The sequence below is a fragment of the Pinus tabuliformis genome, chromosome 9 (genome assembly GCF_031772625.1).
Source record: "Pinus tabuliformis cultivar Carrire ecotype Pingquan chromosome 9, CPIR1, whole genome shotgun sequence".
In the NCBI taxonomy this organism is placed as follows: domain Eukaryota; kingdom Viridiplantae; phylum Streptophyta; class Pinopsida; order Pinales; family Pinaceae; genus Pinus; species Pinus tabuliformis.
The window spans coordinates 52,156,354-52,174,808 of NC_142307.1; positions in this window are offsets into that span (position 1 = coordinate 52,156,354).

Below are 18,455 nucleotides of genomic sequence, written 5' to 3' on the forward strand. Positions count from 1 at the left end.
AAACGGGGTCTACCTAGTAGATTCCAATCGAAGGAAACAACTAGGTTGCTTGGAGGTGGGACCGAATAGACGGCCAGATATGACTCTGAAGAACTTCCTTCCTGCAATAAAGGAACGGGTAGATTTCCCCCATGTTCATCGGAGTCTGTGTTTACGAAAAGAATTTGAACGGTGTCATTCTCATTCTCTTCGGTGATTGCATCATCTGAAGATGGACCTTCCGAAGACAAGACCAGGTCAACTGCCGCCTCAACCTTTTGACTTTCATCTGGTATGGATTCAGCGGGTTTATCTTCAATGACAAATGCTTCGACCGACCACAATGGTGTGTCGGTCGGATTTTCAACTAGCGATGGACTCAGCAAGAGTTTCTTTTATCCAGGAGGAAGCCGTAGCAGTGAAGCAGGACGGTTATCCAAGACTCTTTTAGCTTCATCTAGGAAGGGACAATGGTGGACGACGTGATCGCCTTCACACAGTTTACAAGGAAATTTACATTTCCTTTTCTGTCCAAATGCTTCGCTTTCACTAGTTGATGGTGTACTTTCAACATGATCTTCAGAGGTTGATGACACCGAATTGTGCAAACGAGGAGACCAGTCCCTTAAGATCCGAGGGATGCAAGGACAATCTCGATGATAGTGGTCTCCTTTGCAAATGACACATGGATATTTAGGCTTGGATGATGCAGTGTGCGGATTTTCATTAGATGATGCCCGGTTACCCCTTTTCGCCTTTGGCTCCTTCTTCTTCTTCTCTTTCTTCTCCTTCTCCTTCTCCTTCTTAGTTACTTGAATTTTGGCTTTACCAGCTTTATCAAGCGAAGAGGAAGGAGGAGAGGGAGAATCAAACGAAGTAGAAGGTTGGGGGGTAACTTTAGTATCATCCAGTTGCTGACTCGATTGTTCAGGAATCACAGTGTTATGAACAACGGAGGTCGAGAAGAGCCATATTGGCAAGCCAATCATCAATCCTGGAAGTGACAATGTGGCCATATGAGGTGCACCAACATCTCCCCAAGAGGAGAAAGGACTAGGATTTCCTCCAAGGGGAAATCCTTGGTTGGTGGACTCCATTTTTCTCAACCTAAGACCAATGCGGGAATGGTGATATTATTCCGATTAAAATAAATTTTAGACGATTTGACACAACTTGTTTTTTCAATTTTTAAGAGTCGAGAAAAAACAAAAGATGACTCTAGTCGCCTTCAATTTTTAATGAGCCTGAAGTGACAAGTGCTCAGATGGACCTTTTCCTTTAAGGAGTCAAAAAGGAACGAAAGAGACTACTTTGGAAATCTAGACAGAGGGATTACCAAACCAATCGCAAAACTGCAGAATACTTTTTACGATACGGCAATCAATCTTCCCGAATGTTGTGTTCAATGCATTGTGATCGATAGGGCAGTAGACACGGCTTCCTATGGATAAAGGATATAGCCTATTGTGGTCTCCCAATATATACTCTACGGTACGTGGGAGCACAAGTCCGTACTAGCACTTTTGTCTCAAAGAGGAGGAATCACCCAACCAACTGTGAAAGTGACAGTTACCAAGCTTTACGATGCCGAAATACGTCTCTAGCCTAGACTTCTAGATGTTTTGCGCTAGGTTCCAAAGCGTTTTTATGTTTATTGAATTTATTTTACAGTTGATATTTCTTAAGAAATTTGCCTTTCATTTTCACCACATGATGTAGATATACAATTCCTAAAATGCAATCTAAGATGATAAACAATCATTTAATCTTCTTTTTGCAATGAAAATCCTAGCTACTAAAGAAAGAGAGATGATATTCTTTCAACATAGAGCATAGAGCACACACTAGATGTACTATCCTAAATCAAACCAACAAGCAGTCTAAATGAAAATGCACATGCATGTATTTGTTTTCAGCTTTCTTAATGTGTGAATGACAAGAAGAATGATATGTACAAATATGAATTATCTTTTCAAAGTGACAGTACTAACAAATTTCTCTTCAAAAACGAAAGGAAGATAATGATGAAACTTTGCGATTTTGAATTGAAAACTACTTTCGACACTTGAAAAACTACTAATTCAAATCAAATACAAGAGTAACTCTATAATCGACCATCAAGAACAATAGAATTCTTTTCTTTGACTGAAAACGACACCTACGACACTTTCAAATCAAAAGACGACAATTTGATTATGATACTTTTTTGTAAAAGAGAACTGTAAATGGTGCACAATACATAAAAACATTCACTATTCTTTGTACTATGGAGGCAGAATCATGCAAAGGAAGGGAGTTTCTACAGTGGTATACTGATCACAAACAACAAAACTTCTGAATGACGCTGAAGAGAGTGAACATAGAAACCAAAATCTGAGAGCAGAAGAGGTCTTGTCTGATCAGCGCACCTGCAACACAGGGAAAGTGCGATGCAGCGCACCTACTGCACATGGGAGGTGTGATGCATCCAGATTCCCAAGAGGAGAAAGTGCGATGGTCCAGGGATGAGACTTCAACTTGGTTTCAGGTCACAATTTGCAGCTTAGTTAAGGGATTTAGGCCGAGCAAGTGATGTTCAGTAAATATAAATCACAGGGGTTGATCTAATGAGGTTACTAGAGCCACCACTAGGGCAATTAGAATGTTTGCAAATCGATTGTTCAGTTTATAAACAAAACCCGGAGATAGACTGAAGCATCATTGATCTACTTTGCACTTGCATAGCAAATGCAGTTCGAAGGCTAGCTGGCTTGACTTCAGGCTCTTTCTGTAAGTTTATAAAACAAACAAATATAGACAAGAAAACAATCTATTCTTTCCCCAGTATGGTCGCCATTTTGTTATTGGGAAATATAGTGTCCACTCGGAGCTGCTAGTCCCATTGAGACTGGTAGCTATCTTAGAAACAAACAAACTAAAACTACTTTCACTTTCCTTTATGAGAAGTAGATAAGGTGGGAACAAAGGACACCAACATCAGTCTTGCACTTGGTTCCTTGCTTGGTTCCTCTCCCTTCTCACAGATCCTTGCTGCTTTCCTTCGTCTACCCAGCTTCAAAGAGCACCTGTGGAATCAAAGCAACATAATACTATCGAAGAACAGAGATCTACAATCATAAAAAATATAGGACCAGATATATATTGACCACACAAAAGCATATATCATCAAACATACAAGAATGTGGAGGAAAACTTGAATAGCTTTATTAATATCAAGAATAGCAAAGAGGATTACAACCAATTTTTCTGACCCAGCATCATCCTCCTAGCATGAAATCCCTTCTTCACCTCATGGAAAGCTTAGATCACCCAACACTATGATATTCCACCAAGAAACCAACAACACTTCCTTACAAGATACAAAATTCCAGCCTCTGGATCTCTGGGATGAGGGATCCATATATAGATGATTGCAGGGGGGTGAGTTAGCGTCTGGGATTTTGATTAGTGTCTTCTCTCTAATAGTTCTTGATTCCACTTGGATATTGATGATCTCTTACTCATCCCTGGGCAAATTCAGAGAGGAAAGTGTCATAGGAGAAGTTTCTGGAAGATTCCATGACGATCCACCTTGCAAACTGTCTCTGCCATCTGTCTACTCTCGCCCATCGCACCCTATAGAAGGGCTTTCTAGTATGCATCGCACCCTTTTCACTGAGCAGGTGAGATGCATCGCACCCTCTGCACTAGGCAGTCTGTATGGTCCAGCTTTGACCAGTTCTGAGCAGTTTTCTGTGGAGAACTTCTGGGAGATGATGTAATCAGTTGATCTTGTTCCTTTAGGGTGTGAAGCAACACTTTTAGGGACTTAGGAGCCCTTGGTTTATGGACATGTATTTGGGGTTGCAGTGCCCAAAAATGTCTATAACATTAAGGTGTTGCAAAATGATAAGAAAATAAATGAAGTACCATAGAAAGTAAGCATCAATAGCTTTGAGGCCCTTGAAAACTTAAATGGAAAAGGAAATTGAGGATGTGTAAGTAAAGCCCATCTAGAAAGATATTGATGTTGAAATCAAACCCACTAGTATGGATCAAGGAGATCAAAAGAATGTTACCAAAGCAATAGAAACTCTATAAGATCCATCGGTGGATGAACAAAAGATCAAGCATGCTAGTCCAAAGGAAATTTTGGAAAAGGGGAAAAGACCCCTAGTGCAACAATTTCTCTTCCTATTCTTGGCATACATTATCTTAGTACATTTGTATTAAAGGAATTTTATAGCCTAACCACCAATTATAAGGGTTAAAATCCAATCTAAAATGCTAAGAGATAGAAGCATAATAGAACAAAGAAAGAGGTACTCAAAGTTCACTTGTTGCTTCTTATTCAAACCTTGGATATAATTGCATTTTCTCTACGCATGCAATGTTTGGCCAAGTAATTCTATTTCTATATTAGTTTGTAAGGTACTATAACTACCAAGCATTTAATGCCATAAATTCAAGGGTTAGGCATAAATAGTTTCCAGAAGCTAGACTTTATATATTTGATATCAACCTACAATCAATTCTTACATTTTTGTACTAATTAATTGTTTGGTTTTGTCACAAGTTATTTTAATACAAATCTTATCTGTTACTATTAACAAAAACAAAATTCATTAATAAGATGAATATTTTTGTAACATATTCAGGTAACTAAGTGGCCTAGAAAATGGAGAAAGAGAATCAAAATCCATGTTTTGCATTGAGTTTGGACTATCCAAAAAATTGGGCATACAAAGGAAAGTGGTTTTCCATGTCATTAGTTTTGAGCATTCATGGAGTTTCCCCTCTATTCTCCATGGTCATGTTTTCCACCATGGGTTTTACACCATGTAAATATTGTGTTGTGTGTTATTGTTGCAATTTCATGATTTTTCATGGATGCATCTAAGTAAAATCATGGTTTTATTTTCATGTTTTTTCATAGGTGTTATGAGTGGAACCATTCTTTGGTGATTCCATAACTAAATTAGTTGGAATTTCTAAAATATATCTGATTAATATTCTAAATACCTTAGGTTGTGGGAAAAATACCTTAGTTAATCAACAATGTTCTTCTTCTTAACTCTTCTTCTTTTGATTGTCCTCTCTTTGGCCCTACTCTTTTTCACTCGCTCTTATTGTCTTATTCTTCTTATATTCCTTCACCTCATATCTAGTCTTCTTCATGACCTTGTTTGACTAATTAAATGAACAATAAAACCAACATGAAGGTTTTTCCACGCTTTTTTATTTTTCTATATTCACAAACTCACTATGTCACTATTGGCATCTTAGTTACTTCTTCGTTAATGACATCTTATAGGTTTTTGATAACATCTTTATGAACATAAATAATGATCAGGTTAGAGAGTTTGGATCAATGGGTTAGTGGAATATCAATTGGTAAAAAGGTTAGTGAGTCATGGGCTAGTGGATATTATGATAGTTGAAATATGTTAATTAATAGTCAACATAGGTCAATATGGGTGATGGATTACTAGAATTAGTGGTTTTGTAGGATAAAACAATATACGTTATTCTTGACACTGGAGGATGTGGAGCTCTAATTGATTCAGTCAATCAAATTTTTAGTGTCTAACTATGATGTGAACAAAGCCTCCTTGAGGCCTTAGTAGGAACTAGTTTGCTAGCTATTGGTATAAAAGAAGCACAATGTCTCAAAATGGTCACGTTTTGTCAATAATGGTCAATATGGTTAACCATGGTCAATCAAGGCAACAATACCCAACTATGATCAATTTGGTAATCCTTAGTCTATAAGGTCAACCATGGTCAATGATGATCAATATATCTTAATGGGTTAGTATGTTAGGGGTTGATTATGTTAGGCATCACAATGTATTAGGAGATTATTAGTTGACTTATAATGTTGATTATATTGATAATGTTCACCATGGCGAAAATGTTATCCCATCTGGGGGTCAACATTATTGGGGTCATAAAGTCTCCAAGGGTGATTGTGATAAGGTTCATAGGGATTAAGTTGTACATTGTGTTTAGAGTCATAAAGATTAAGGGTTATAATACATTAGAGGGTTAGCCATAATGTGTTATGAGGTCATTACCTTTGGGTACATAGTATGTCAAGGGATATTTATTTTAAGGACCATAAAGATTTAGGGATATACAAAGTCCAAGATCATAACAATTAAGAGTTATAATAAGTTAGGAGGTTAGTTTGGTAATTGCATCAAAGCTTATAATAATTAAAATTTATAACCTATTAAAAAGTTATTATATTACAAAGTAATATATTTATATTGATAATATATTAAAAATAATTATATCAAAATTCATAAAAATAAAATAAAAAATAAAAAAAAACATGATAATTAAACTTTATAATATACTTTAAAATTATAATAAGTGGAAGTTTTAATTATATTAATAATTATGTAAATTATTAATTAATATATCTAAAATTATAATATATTAAAAATATTATATAAAATAAATATTTTTTTAATAATAATAATATATTATAATATTGGTAGTTAAAGAAACCAAATTTTAAACCTTTATCAAAATTACTAAATCGTCCTTAAGCTTTAAGGCTCTCCATTCCTTCATGACTTTCATGTACCTTTGTAATGTCTTATTCCTCTAACTGAAATACAACTAAAATAACAATGCCAACCATCCATCATACGATGACGTCATTATATGCACACTACCTAAACACGTTTTCACAACTTTTCTTCAATAATTGCACAACAAAGGTGAGATCTTTATGCACAACTTGATGGTATAGCCTTACAACTTGAGATCTTTAAGAATGATTTGATGGTATAGCCTTACAACTTGTCACATTCCAACAAATAGGCAAACAGCAACCTTAGCATATAAACAAATAACTTTATGTGGAATCAATACATATTACACCCTAAAAGCATTAGGGGAGCACAACATGATAGAAGTACAGTGCTCATGTTGGAAAAAGGGAAGCCCAACCCTTTAGCACATGCTTTAGTGACTTTAGCAAAGACATTTGGATGAGAATGTCTAAATGAACTAAATAATTGAGACATTTGGATGAGAATGTCTAAATGAACTAAATAATGGTTAGGGGTTGGTACTTAAGTTAAGTAGCGGTTAATAGTGGTCGGTAGTTAGAGTGATTTAGTGAAATTAAAAGTGGAGATTTTGTGACAAGTTTTATTTGAAATTATTTGTTTGAATTAATAAAATTGATTTATTAAACTTATAATTTATTAAAAACAAAAGTTATTGTTAATTTATTTTTAATTTTTTACATTTTCAAGATAATAATATTTGTTATAAATATTTATAAATTTTATGTGGAATCAATACATATTACAATATTTTATTAACCTAATCATTTATTCATGTTTTCATTTACTCATGTTTTTAGTGGGATTTAAACCCAAATGAAAAATCATTTATAAAAAGATAATATCATTATATTTCTAACCCATACTAGTTTTTGGAAAACATGACAAATTTCTCCATCTTAAGATTGCTATCAATTTCATTTAATTCTACCCAAAAATATGTCTATATCTAATTTCAACATTTTTAAGGATGATACTTGGGTAGGATATGACTCCTCCCCTATGGTTTAGAGGCCTTTAACTTTTTAATAATCCGAATTAAAATAAGTTGTTAACAAAAAAAATCTGAGGAATGCAATATCATTATTAACTATATTTTTTTTTGCCAACCTTATAAAATATTTAGATATATGCTCAAGAATCCTAAAATTTTACATCAGCTACATCTACATATAACATTTACATTGATGTCATTTAGTGAAGACAAACACTTTATTTAATATGAATCACTTTTTAGATTATCTTGGAAGGAAAAAAAAAAGTGTAAAGTATGACTAGAAAGGTTGGGATATAAATGGACATTAAGTATCATGTTGTTTGCACTAAATAATTATGATATTTATTTGAATAGATTGAGTGACACCCATTAATTATTATCACTTTTGAACATGGAATTTTGTTTATATTATTTTTATATAAGTGTGATTTATATTGTTTTAGGAGTTGTATCGTGATTATGAGTCATTTATTCTTTTAAGTGGTTGCTCTTCCAGTCATTATGGAGATTGATTCAATTCTTCCCATGTTGTTACACTATGTCAATGGTTCCTTTTAGTGCGTGCCCCCGAATTCATTATTGTGTTGTGTTATATGTTTAAGGGAAGTTGACCCTAAATTAGCATTCTATAAAAATATTCATTATTGTGTTGTGTTATATGTTTAAGGGAAGTTGACCCTAAATTAGCATTCTATAAAAATATTGCTTTCATGTCAAATTTTTGGAGGCCAATTCTTTTTTCAAATTTGTGTGAGTGTTAGTGTAGGGGACTGCACAAAAGAGAGTGGCACAAGAAGGAAAGAGTGGTAGTAAGGTTGGCGTAAGAAAGGGAGATGCAACTTAGGAAGGCACCACATTAGGAAGACCGCAATGTCGAGAAAGTGAGGAAGTGTGCGAGTAAGTTTGGTAGTTAGGATTTTGGAATGGCCGATGAAGGAGAGGAAGGTTATCATGGCAGAAGATTTTGAAGATATTTACATAGGGAAAGGAGTCGGCGAAGTGATAATGAGCTAGGTGAATATATTTTCAACACGCATTACTAAGTGGTTAAACAACATGAGAGAACTGGAGAGAAGTTGTCAGAAAATATCTAAATAGTTAGCTGACATGGAAGAACCCCCGAAGTGGAGAATAATTAGGCTGAAGAGGATTGAGAAGCTACATGAAACCAATAAGGAGACTCGTCTAATACAGTTCAGGGGTTGGGCCAGAGAAGAAAGAGATGAATGATGAATTGCTAATGTTGTGTTAAGTTGTTGTTTGTCAGTCAACCGTAGCGGGTTTTTGGGTGTCTATAGCTATTTTGTAGCTTATGGGTAGATGAAATAGTTTGTAGTAGAGTCAATAGTGATTTTAAATTGTAATGGTTGATGTACTATGCTACAAAGGAGTAGAGTAAGGCTAGTGACCAAGTCTTAGTCATTTTTATTGTAGCGCGATGCACCTATTTCTTTATTTTGAAGTAATGGAAATATTAGTGGATTGCCCCCTATATGTTGGTATATGAATGTGTTGTATAATTTTATTACTATTTTTTTATTGGTTGTCTAATGATAAAATGTTGATACAGTATAATATATTGTATAGTTGAGAGAGTTGATGGAACTGTTATAGTTTTATCATGATGATTTTATGCTTGTTGTATGTTGAATTTCACTAAGACAACTGAAAAGCTTGTGGAGAGGGATGAAATACTTTGGTAATGAAAATGTTGTGGGTAATGAATAGTGCACTTAGTAGCTTATGTAAGCAACCATGAAGTCTTGCACAACACATACTCACAAAATGACTATCAGGTGTCTATTTGATAGGTGTCTAGACCCTTGTGTGGTAATACGAAGTCCTAATGTCACAAAATTGTAGTAATCTCATATGACTCTAAAACCTGGTTCCAACAATCCCCCACAGCACCTAGGGTGAGACTTCATCCACTGTGTGGATGATGCTGAAAGGGTTGGTGTTGAGCATGTTTGTTGGCCAAACTATGCAATAAATCCTAAGTCTATCACATTCTTGCACACCAACAAATGGTTATGTTTCTGAGACTAAGATCGTTGTCTAATGGGATTACTCTGTGACCGAGATGTGGAAACCATGGAATCCCACCAAGGAAGAGATTACTCAATGTTTTAAGTGGAAGGAGCACAAATTTGAAACAAAAGGAATTGGGGGTAGGAGATTGAGCATTGAGAAATGCTTGCATAAATATGTGTTTATTAAACTTCATAAAGTTTTCTTTGGAGAATTCCCAAATATTCTAAGAGAGTGTGTTCAACAACTAAAGGATAATAATATGACTTACCACAATGATGGACCAATATAGTGGACTCTAGAGGAGGTGTGTTAATTGCAAGCATTAAGTAGTAAGATCTCATGTGCTGTCAATTTTTGGTTTGAGAGTGTGTTAGAAGGTTATATCATTGAATTCATAATATAAGTGATAATATCATATAGTGCAACATAGAGGTAATTCCTAAAGTGACCGTGAGGCAAATTCATATGATCACTACCATTATCCATTAAAATTCTATTGTGTGACCACGAAGTTCTTCCCTTTGGGTCATAGAGCACGGGAAACTAAACCAGTTGTGCATCGAGGGGAAGTGGGGAGAATGAAGGGGTAGTCTGCATAAAGGGGAGATGGAAAAATAGTAGGGAGACTATGATGGGGATTGAAGGAAGGTATGGGACTGCAGGTGTGAATGTAAAGGGGTAAGATGAAGGTAGAGTACATAAAGGGTGGCACATTGAGGAGTATATGGAGGTTTCGATAAAGTGACACGAGAGGAGGTTGGTCAGTGTCAATGCTTGTCGCAAGGGGAAGCCTAAGGAGAGGAGAAAAGAAAGGCCACCAAAGGATGAGGAGTAGTGCAAGTGATCAGAACTATGAAGGAATGTAGTTAGATACCTCATGCAATGAAGCAAAGAAGGAATATTATCTCAGTCCATGTAGCAAAAAGTTTTTGAACCCTGGAAAACAAAGTCAAATCATACTTGGTGTTGAACCAACAACCCCGTGTGCTTCTACAAATATAGAGGTAAGTACTCAACACGCTGTAGAAAATAATGTAGAGGGAAATCATAGTCAAGGGGGAATAGGTACTAGCAGTAGTGCAGTTGGTCAAACGATAGGAGGAGTTACATAGGGTGCTCAGGTTCAGTTTAGTGCGCAAACCAGTGCACAGTTGCCTCGTGGTGCAATAGGTGCAACTGGAAGTACTTCATAAGTGCGTGTTGCATAGAGAGAAATGGTAGGTGTAGAACTAAGGATGCATATGTTCCATGGTGTTGGGAATGAGGATACAAAAAAATACTTATTTTTTTGTGAGGTTGTCTGGATAGAAAAACAATTCTTGGATGAGGCAACAAATATTGCACAGTTGGAGGCTTCCTTTAGGGATCATACATTGACATGGTACATGAAGTACAAGAGTACGATTCCAACTAGACAAACCATGATGCTAAGAGATATTAAGTAGACTTTGATTAGGGATTTTCATAAGCTAAAATATGAATCTCAATGTATCACTGAGTTGAAGGAGATAAAGTAGGGTTTAAGCGAGTCTATATGGGATTTTGACCAACAATTTAATATTTTGATGGACAGGTTGACATTAAATATCTTGACCACGCAACATAAGGAGTGGTTTATTACTAGGTTACTCCTACATATTAGTATACCTTTGACGTAGCATTGAATTAGATCACAATCAGAAGCATTGGATCTCGCACTAAAGCTGGAAGTTTCTCTAATGGGGAATGGATAGAACAATGGTATGGCATAGATACAATCATACCTGGCTACATTGACCCTTCAGTTACAGGATTTGATGAAGGGAAAGGAGAAGCAAGAAGAGGTGTTGTGCACTATCTGCTAGACATAAGGTCACCATGAAAGTGAGTGCAACCTGCTAATAGATTATATGGCAACCAATGCAACTAATTTTCTTACACATGGTAGAGGATTGTGGTGTGAAGTTTTATGAGTATGAGACCACACCCCATAGAATTTTCTGATGATGTAGAAGTAGGAAGCAACAACATGTACCTTGTTTTGTGATTTTTGCAAATTAGCGGGCCATGATATCCACAATTATCGCGCATTAGAATTGATGTGAAAAAAATCATTTTATTCATTTTGGGTACAGGGGCCCGGAGGAACTTAAGTCATGATAGGAGGCTTCAATCTACCATGGTATAATTAATAAATACCTGGGCGAGGATAAGCGATGGAAAATATGGGCTCAGGAGGACCAGTTCGAGGAAGAGGAGGATTTGGAAAGGGTTGGGGAATGATTATTTGATACAATTGTGGTTAGAAGGCACACCTTGCATCATATTTCCCTAATCAATGTTGTACATGTGCATATTACAAGGCACTGGACCATGCGACTAAGAATTTACCACAAATGATTGCTAAATGGAAAGAAAAGAAGGGGCCAAATGTACAAATGATGGAAATTGAACCCTATAGATCCCAACAACGAGTTGGTGTAGTAACTTAAGGAGGTTTCAGAATAGGATAAAACACTATGAGACCGGGAGATCAATAGTCACATTGAGTGAGAAAGGCACCGAAACCTCCTCCAAAGTTCAACCCCATCCAAGAGAAGGAAAATTACAAATAAGCTCAAAGAAGATGGTCACCGCATATTAGGATAGACCATATATACCCCTGGAGGTTGTGATTCCAGATATCTATGATGACACTTCCCGTAGAGAGTTAGTGAAAAAGGTAGATCCAATTCAAAAGATACTGTAGAGATATCTTGAGATGCTAAGAAGCGAATAGGCACTCAAAAAATTAAAGCGAGTGGTGGAGCAGTGCACTAAGGAGAATAAAGTAGATACTATGTGAGCATCGTTGTGCACAGTAAATCAGGTATCATGAAGGAAGAAGACGAGAAAGGAGTTCAGGTTTAGCATAAAAGTGGGAGATTATGAAATGGATGATATCATATTGGACTTAGGATCTGATGTGAATATTTATACAAAGAGTACATGGGAAATGACGGGGAAGAAAAAACTGGCATGATATCCTATTCAGCTAAGCCAATCAACATCGTATCTTCCCAATTGGTAGATTGATTGGTGTATCAATAGATATTGATGGGGCTATGAGCAATGTTGAATTTGAATTTATCGAGATCATTGATGACACCAATCCATACCCTGCTCTGTTAGGGATTAATATGCCCTTGATAATCAAGTAATCATCAACATGAAAAAAGAGAGATGATTTTCAAAATAGGGAATGTTCAAGTTATAGTGCCTTTGGACTTGTGGAAAGGAGACCAATACGTCGAAATGGTTAAAGGAGAGTTAATATGGGAAGATTTTGACAATATTTACGATGTGACAGCCCGTCAGGAGGATTATGTCAACCCTATTGTTGATGGAGTGTTGAGTTGGCATAGTGTGGGGTCTTGCACTTTTGACTTAGAGGATGCACTAGAAAATTGGAAACACAAATTGTGTGAGGTTAGCACTTGAAGGCATGCACATCTCACCAAAGTAGTGCATTGGGTAGTAACTAACATGAATTACCCACCCTGCTTCAATGGCTTATCCAAAGTAACCATGTTTTAGCAGGAGTTCAAATATTATATAATTGGGCATGTAAGGATTCCCACTCTGGACATTTCATTATGTGCAACCCCAGCTAGATAATGGATTGCACACAAGAAATAGGTCATAGGATGGAAGCAATGTAGACAGTTGTTGTGCATCATATTTGGGACCAATTCTGGGGTCCTTGGGGATAAGTATTCAGGCATGGAATTCCCAAGGAAACACTTAAATATGTGTGTTGCAACATGGACTATAGGATGTGTTCAACAACAGGAGCAGATACACAGATTTGTACATACGTTAGACATTTTCCCCATGAATTGGTATATTGAGTTGGAGGTGTGCAAAGGTATAGTGGACTATGTTGTAGTGTTTTCTTCTCAATGATGTACGAAAAGAATCCACTTAAGATTTTGGATGACAAACAATCTCAACAATATAAATGGTTGCTAAATATTGTAGATCTGCAGCAACTGATAGAAACAAAACCTACCAAAGTCCAAATTTATGCCACAATCATAGTTAAACAACAAAAATAAAGAGTAATAACTCCAATCATCCAATGGAAACCATATATGTAAAGAATACTTTTATTATAACACTTGTGAAAAGAACAGATAAATGTCACCAGTCCCCCTCTATGGGATGGGTTCTTGGCTATCCTCAAACATGTTTAGCTTGTGTAGAGTCTCTCTCCTCTATAATGGGAAAACCCAACAAAAATATGGTGTGTGACAATGAAAATAATCAAAAGTGAATAATGAATGGAAAACCCTTCTCTTTATAACAAAATATTGAGCTATCCTCGAATAATGAGAAATAATAACATATTATTAATCCCATTCTTGGAATAACCACTTGGAATATTTTATTATATTTGTTTAGGAGGGAAAAAGTATTTAAAATTTTTATTTAGAAATAATAAATAAATAAATGATTTATTTATCATCTCAAAGAATTAGTTAAGGAATAATAAACGAATAATGATTTGTTTAATTATTCCTAAGGGATTTAGTCAAATTTGACAAAGAATAATAATTAATTAGTGATTAATTAATTATTCTTAGAGAAAAATAAGATAATTAATGATTTATTTGTTCATTTTTCATGATTGGGTCAAATTTAACAAGGAATAATAAAAAACAATGGTTTAATTAATTATTCTTAGAATAAAATCAAATAAATAGTGATTTATTTAATTATTCTTCATGGATTTAACTATAAATTACTTAACAAAGGTGGTTTATTACGTAATTTCTCACAGTGAAAGCAATTTTACTATTGTAAAATTGGCTTTACATGGTGTACTTAGATCCATCTAGTAAATTAGGCTAGATGATCAATTTTTTGGTGCTAACAGATTCCCCTCCAACATTCAAATGTTAGGAGAAAAACAGATGACTGAAGTACATTGTAAAGACACAATCACTAGACAACACAGGGGAGTTAGAGAGAGAGAGAGAGACTAATGAAGTTGAAGTTGAAAGAGGATGGGTGTTATAGACATTTTTGTGCCTTACAGCATGAAGCATGAAATGTCCATAATCTAAGGGATCCAAAGTCCCTAAACATGTTGTTCCTACCCCTAGAGGAACAAGGTCAGCAAACCACAGCACTAAATATCAGTTCTCCACCTGAAAACACTCAAAAACAAGCAAATTCTGGATCATGTCAACTGCTCCACTGAGCATCTGCGCTGAATGTCAAGTGCTCCACTCTGTACCTGCGTTGAATGTCAACTCCAACAAAGGCTACCTGCGCTGAGCGAGTTTTGACATGTGGAAGTCTCATTCCTCAATGTGTCAGTGCCCAGGAAGCTTCCAAAGTGACACTTGGATCAAGGAATTCGCCTAGTGATGAGTAAGAGGTTCTTAATCTCCAAGTGGAAGCAAGGATCTCCAAGTGGACTCAAGGACTGAAGAATAACTGAAGTGGGAGAGGACACTAGTCAGCTCTCAAGCTGACTCATCCTTTCTCCAAAACTCCTATATATAGAGCTCTCTCATGAGGTCTAGGGAGGCTGGAATATTGTGAATGTAAGGAAGTGCTGTTGGTTTGAGTTTAGAGCTATTGGGTGATTGCTTTGAAGGAGGTGAAGAGGAGATTTCTTTCTGCTGGGAGGTGTTGCTCGATTGGGCCTCTTATGGTTGTAACACTTCCTGAACTTTACTTCTTCCATTAATAAAGCATTTGAGGTTCTTCTATATGCATGTGTCTCAATGGTGTATTGTTATACTTGTGTATTTGATTTATTCTAATCCTTGAATCAATTATGAATGTATGCTTCTTGTAGTTTCCCTCTCTTGCCTTTTTGCAGGATCTTTGTGTAGCTGGGCCAGTGAAAGAGCAAGGAGCTGGGAGCAAGCAGCAAGGAGAGAAGATTGGATCAATCATTAGCGAAAGACATCGGTTAGTGGATCCCTTTCTCCCCTATTTTACTTTCATAAAGAAGAAATCTTAGATAGCTTTGCTTCGGTTGTTGCTGAGGTACTATCACCCTTAGAGTGGGATAGGGTCATTCCGTATTGGATACTTTTCCCAACAACAAATTGGTGACTCCGCTGGGGATCGTATCTTGTTGGTTGTTTGTGTTTTTGCTATTCATTTCATAAACACAGGGAGTACCGAATCGAACTGCATTTGGATCTTTCAAATGCAAAGTAGAGGGCAGCTACTCTAGCTCAGTTTCTGGGCATGTTTATGATTTGAAGAGCTGATCCACAAGGACTCTGAACAGCTCTTAGTGATAGCTTTTCATCCTCCTAATTACCCTTTAGTGTGTACTTGATTGATAGCTTCTGATTTGGCCAAAAACTGTGAATTTTTGAGCAATCTGTGACCCGGAAACCAAGAGAAACACAAGTTTCTCTCTTCAGTGCAGGCACTGTGAAGGCAGTCTGCATTTCAGCGCAGTTCCCGAAGGGGCTACCTGCGTTGAATGTCAAACTGACAGTGTACTACCTGCGCTGAACCAGTCTTGCCTTGTGCTACTGAGGTTCCCTGCTGTTTCTTGCCCTGTTTTCATCCTTGTTTTTGCAGCCTGTTATCAGTCAATGTACCTATCTGAAACCAACTTTCCTTGCCACTATTCCGCCTCGGTTGTATAAAGAAACTGTGATTGTTCTTTGTGTATTTCTTACATCATTTACAGTTTCCCATAACGAAAAGTGAACTAGTCTTGCTGTGGCCTCTTAGATCTAGACCTGTGATAAGTGTCGTATTGATCTTAAGAGTTAGTTTGTTTGCTGTTCATAGCTGATTGAGCTTTTGCTTTTGTCATATGGTTTGAATTTATGTATGTCTAGTGTTGAAACAAGTAAATCTTAAGGTGTCTTTTGATTTTGGACAAGCTTGTTTGCTTTCACTTGAAATTGAATTCAAAATTATACAACAGCTTTCTTTTTGTAATACATCAACATTAAGAAAGAGAAAAGAAATACCTGCATTGTGCATGTGCATTTTGACAGTTTGCATGTTGATTTAGGGAAAAGTGCATTAGTGTGTGCTCTATGATCTGTGTGAAAAGATGATGTCTTTCTTTTCCCTCAGTAGTTAAGATTTTCAAAGTTGAAAGATTGAAAGCTTGCTTATCATCTTAGACTGCATTTAGGAAGTTGTATTATACATCTCGTGGTGATCCATAAAGGCAAACTGCTAAACAAGATCAACTTAAAATGAATTGAATTTACATAACAACGCTTTGAAACATAACGCAAACACATAGAGGTCTAAGTTAGAGACGTGTTCCGGCGTCGTTAAACATGATATCTTAGCGTTGAGTGGTTGGGTGATTCCTCCACGGTGAAGCGATAAGTATCAATACGGACTTGTGCTCCCACGTACCGTCGCGTATATATTGGGAGACCCCTATAGGAACAAAGCCTTTATCCATAGGAAATCGTGTCGGCCGCCCTACTGATCGCAATGCAGTGAACACAGCATTCACGAAGATCGACCACCCGTACCGTAAAACGTATTCTATGGTTTTGCGAAAGGTTTGGCACACCCTCTGCCTAGATCTCCAGAGCAGTTTCTTTTGGCCTTTTTCAAACTCTATAACTGAAAAAGTCCATCCGAGCATTTGTCACTTCGGGCTCGTTAAAACATCGAAGGAGACTAGAGTCATCTTTAGCTTTTTCTCGACTCTTAAAAAGTGAAAAAGCAAGTTGTGTCTAAAGCGTCGTTATAAAATTTATTTTAAACGGAACATAATCACCTCCTATTCCTGCGTTGATCTGTAAGTTGAGAACATGGAACGCCCCAACCAAGGAATTCCCCATGATGGAAATCCTAGTCCTTTCTCCTCTTGGGGAGAAGTTGGTGCGCCCCACATGGCCACATTGTCGCTTCCAGGACTGACAATTGGCCTGCCAATTTGGCTATTCTCAACCAATGTAGTTCAGAACACCACGGTTCCTGAACAGTCGAGTCAACAGTTAGATCAGTCTAGAGCTACCCACCAGCCTTCTACTTCCTATAACTCTTCCTCCAATCCTTCATCTTCGCAAGGTAGAGCCGGCAAAAGCCAAGCTCCCATGGAGAAGAAGGAGAAGAAGAAGAGAGAGAAGAAGAAGAAGGAGCCTAAGGCGACTGGGGGCAAGCAAAAGACATCTGACAAAAATCCACACACAGCACAGACCGGGCCTAAATCACCATGTGTCATATGTAGAGGAGACCACTTCCATAGAGATTGTCCCTGTATTCCCCGGATACTAAGGGACTGGTCCCCTCGTTTGCACAATTCGGGAGCATCAACCTCTGATAGCCATGTTGAATGCTTACCGTCAACCAGCGAAAGTGAAGGTTCAAGACAAAGAGGGGGAGTAAGATTCCCCTGCAGACTGTGTGAAGGCGATCACGCCATCCACCGTTGTCCCTTCTTAGACGAAGCGAAGAGAGTTTTGGAAGATCGTCCGGTTTCACCGTTAAGACTTCCTCCTGGATACAAAAAACTCGTGCCAAGTCCTTCGTTGGTTGAAAATACAGCTGGCCCGCTCAAGTGGTCGGCTGAAGCGTCAGTCACTGAAAATGAACCTACTGAATCCAGACCGGACGAAAGTCCAAAGGTCGAAACGGCAGTTGACCCGGTTCTCCCTTCAGAAGTTTCATCTTCAAATGACACCGTCACCGAAGACTCATCTTCAAATGACACCCTCACTGAAGAGAATAAGGATGACACCATCCAGATTCTTTTCATCAACACAGACTCTGATGAGCATCAGGGCAATGCGCCCATTCCTTTATCGCAGGAAGGAACATCGTCAGGGTCATATCCGGCCGTATATTCGGTCCCACCACCAAGCAACCTGGTTGTATCCTTTGATTGGAACCAACTAGGCAGACCC